We start from the raw sequence: 4,380 nt of genomic DNA on the forward strand, positions 1-4,380 counted from the left end.
AGCAGGGCAGCTCTGTGCCTGACGCAGCCATGACGCATGGGGTAGTGCCAGTTGTGATGGGGCCGATGGTGACAGTGTGGTCAGCCACCACTGCAGCAGTGGCTATTTTTGCAACCCACTCCCCCAAAGACGCACCTGGGGTGGCTTCCCTGGTTGCCCTGCCTTCAGTTCTGCTGCTGATCTGAGCATAGATTACCCCACAAACACCCTGTCAATGGAGTGACCCAAGGCATTGGCAGTAGCCTTGTTTCCCATACTCTTTAGCTGTGGCACATTGTTGGTGGTTTTTCATGGGAGCTTTGAGTGAAGGACAGGAGTAGATATTCCTTGGACAAATGGTTGCCTGTAACCACAGCGTTCTGGGCTCCATAGCTCAGGATGCTCCACTTCCTTATGACTTTCAGCTCTGCCACTGTCAGAAGGGGGAAGAAGTTATCAAAGAGAGTGGGGCAGCATCAGAGCAGTTGCATCCATTGATTGTATTGATTGATGGTTATTTTTGCTTTGAGGAATGATGGGGAGAAGGGGGAGTTCCTATTGGGAGGGCATGTTTCCAGGAAATCAGAGATGTCTCCTGCAGAGAAGACAGTCCCCAAGGCACGGATTGTGGAACAGCATGGGAAGCCTGAGACCAGCCAGTCCTCAGGCCTGGGTGGCATGTACATACACCGATGGGTTCTGGCAGTGGTAACGTGGGAAAACAGAGCTTCAGGGAGGGATGTTGACTCCAGCACCTGTCTGGGGTGCTCATAAAGTCAGCTGTCTGCAGCCTCCCTGTAAAAAGGGAGCTTAGGAATACATTAGGAGTTCCCTCCAGATGCTTTTCGTGGTTGAATGCAGAGTCACACACTGTCTCAGCTGTGTCTCCATTATTAGCTGCTGGACATCTTGATTGGCAGTCCTTGGTCCCAGCTGGGAAGCCCACCCTGTTCACAAGCCTGGTTTGGCCTGCACTGTCCAAGGTTCCCTTAGTGTTGGGTTAAGTTAGGGGTATTAAACAGCAGGAGGAGGCTATGCCATGGCTGCCAGCTGTATCAGTCTTGGCTGCTTTGTGGTCCATTGTCCTAGTTACCACCTGCATTACCCTTGCATGAGACAGTGGGGATCTGACCATGCACTGAAGAGGAGACAGCTCAGCATTTGGAGAAGCAAGAGATGTGGGAGTTGGGGAGACAAAGCAAAGAAACCTGACAGGAGGCAGGGCCACCAAGCCATTGCTGCCTTCTGCCCACTGCCTTTGGAGAATTGCCATACAGAATAGAAAGCCCTTTGTATGCCCCTGGGAATTGAGCCGTCCCTTCGGTTGCTGTCATGCAGCCTATGACACAAGGGTCTTGATTCCACCTGCCTTACATTACGGGCTCGCTATGCATATGGGTGGGGGAGCGTGTCATTTAGTAGTGGGGATGTGGTATGGGGGACTAGCTTGGGTGACTCCAGGGCTGACCCCATTTCAGTTGATGCCCTCTGCCAGAGGGATAGTCTGACCAATTAAAGAAATGTTCATCAGGTGCAAACATTAGGCTGAATCTTCAGCCACTGTTCATCACTAGCTCCACTGACTGGTAGGCTGTAGCACAGCGCTATTTCACCCCTGTGGGAGGTTTAACCCACAGTTGTCTCAGTTATAGTGTACTGCACTTATATGTGAAGCTGTTGTCTTTTGGATCTCAAACCACACATTTCCCACTGCCACCATCATCAGTACGGTATGACCCAGGAGCCCTAGTTATAGACCAGCAACAAGGTGTTTGTCTGTGCCCCAAGCAGCAGACAGTGAGTAGCCCCTGAGCAAATGGTACCTTTCCCAACTCTGTCACTCCCTTCAGCTTTTGCTTTGTTGCTTCCTCCACCCGAATCTCTCATTCATAGAGCCCAAACTGGGGTTAAAGTGACTGGGGTGTGTGGTGAAGAGCAACACAGCTCCCCTTCCTCTGCCAACAGTAGTGGGAACAGCTCTTTCCTCTGCCTGGATTGGGTAAAAAACATTGCCCTCCGATACCCTGCTCTTTGTTTTGTGCAGTGTTCATCCTTTTTAAACACCATATTCTGTTACTGCAGCAAGGTCGTAGGCTGCTGTTTGGCTCTGTGTCCAGATGAAATGGCTGAGAGTTTTAGTTATTATGTGGCTGGAACTGCAGGGAGGTGTGTCTCCATATGGTGTCTCAGAGCTGTTTAGGGAATATTCTCACCCTGGTACTAATGAGATGTAGTAGGTAATAGAGCTGTCCCTCAGGGATTATGTTGTAATAATGTGCTACACTAGAGAACAGGTCTCCACTTGCTCTTGCTCGCTGTTGTACATGAGACAGTGATGCATGTCTCATCTTGACAGTAGAGATAAGCTATCTCTGCAGTGATGGGAACCGTCTTGCGTTTAGTGTCACCCTTCCCTTCACCGCTTTTATCAGATCTCCAGGCTTGCGAGTTTGTTCCCAGGTGAACAGCAATATGTTTTAGGCTGCTTCACTTGGGATTTGATAAAATTTGTCTGGCTCAATCTGTGCTCAGGCGTTTAACTTGTAATACTCTTTGTCCTCTTCCCTCCCCTCCCCTTCTCGGGAATGAGTGTTTTTCTTTTAGGAGCTTGAATGCAGTAGAAGCAAAGCATCTGCCTCAGCGTTCAAAGGGCTTGTAGTGGCTTCTTTCTTATAAGAAGCACTTGTAGCTGCAAGGCCGGATCCTGCCAAGGGCGTAGGATGGTTTCTACCAGTGCAAGAGTGATGTGGCAGAAAGTGTACTGGGGAGGGGAGGAATACAGGGGCATGGACAGGTGACATATTTAGATCAGTGTAATCAGCATTTGCACTGGTGTAAATGAGGGTGGACCAGGTAAGTTCCCTGAATCTGGGGGAAAGGTTACCCTGGGAAATATCCCTAGTCCAAATGCAGTGAAATAGGTGTTGTCTGTCTGCTTTCAGTGCAAACAGGCCATTGCCTACTGCCCCACCACCTGGCGGGTGAGGCTCTGGAATAGTAGCCTAGTGTAAGCAGCCACTTCAGAAGACTCCATGGGCTGTTTTCTCTGGATCCCAGAGTAACTTACACTGGGATAAATGCGGCATCTGTCCATGCCCCAAAGCATCTTCACTTTTCTTTCTACCAGGGGGCTGCCATGGAACAGCAACACCCAAGAAGCAAATGGCAAAAGGCTCTTGCCAGCACACTTGGGCAGTGCTCCTGCTGATGGATTTGAAAGCTGTCCTGCCTTGGCAGAAACCCAGAGAGAGGCCAAGGCTGTTCCCAGGAGAGCAGTGGGGATGTAATTCACACCTCCTGGCGCCACTTTCAGTGAATGCAGAGGTTGCTGCATGCCCTCAAGGTCTCTCTCTGAGGTGATCTAATGAGGTGGTTGTTTCTGGAAGGCTCCCCTGGTGTGTGCAGCACAGGCTCTGTTCGTTCCCCCATGGCTTGCTGTAAGAGTCCATCCATTTAGTGCTGCTGTTTTACATGGGCATGGGCTGCATTGGCCTGAGTTTTTCTTAGTTCTCTTTTATGTTTACAGTTCCCTCTTAAGAAGTCCGTTCCCCAGCACTAAGCCAGTCATTTGGGGATTTCAGCTCCCTGTTTTTAGCAGCCTTTATGTTCAGTTTCCATCTGGTTTGAGTTGTGCTGCTCCGTTCCATAGGCAACGGCAGGGACTTTGTTCTCATTAATTTTGTAGCGGCATATGGTTTCCACTTGATGTCCCCTCCTGCAGTCTTAAGCCATCATTTAGGCCCAGATCTGGATGGGTGCTGAGTGCCTTCAGATTCTGTGGGAGCCAATGGATGTTGAGGATGCTGGGTCCTTTTCAGAAAGCTTTCAGCACCTTGCAGGATCCAGCCCTTTGGACTTCAGTGATTTGATGACTTGGGAACAGACATTTTTTGCTCTCCCTCTTTCCAGCTCATGAGCTGTAACTTCTTGTGGCTTTTCTAAACTGGTTATTTCTACTTCATAAACTTCTCCTTTTTTCCCCCCTCCCTCTCTCCCAGCTGATGAGCCATCCTCGGCATGTCTGTCATGTGCCTCAGACATCCAGTTTCTGCTTGTCTTAGAGATTGCACTGAGGCTTCCTATTCATCTGGCCTGCCTGATATCATTGCCATCCTGGTATGATAAGTAGTTGGTGCTCTCAGCATCATCCCCCTAGTGCATCTTCCTCTTAAGTACTTGGATATTGGCCTTGGCTAAGGCTGGGGAAGTTTGACTGAGGTGTACTTGTATTTCTGCCTATACTGGAAACCCAGAGCCTGGAGAATCTCGCTTCTCTGCTCAGGATCACACTGATCACCACATATGGGGTCAGGAAGGAATTTCTCCTCTAGGTCAGGTTGGCGTGGGCTGCGGGGCATGTGCTTCCCTCTGTAGCATGGGGCATTGTCGTTTCCTTAGGAT

The sequence above is a fragment of the Gavialis gangeticus genome, unplaced genomic scaffold (assembly GCF_001723915.1).
Source record: "Gavialis gangeticus isolate Ggan-Ray unplaced genomic scaffold, GavGan_comp1, whole genome shotgun sequence".
NCBI classification, from domain to species: Eukaryota; Metazoa; Chordata; order Crocodylia; family Gavialidae; genus Gavialis; species Gavialis gangeticus.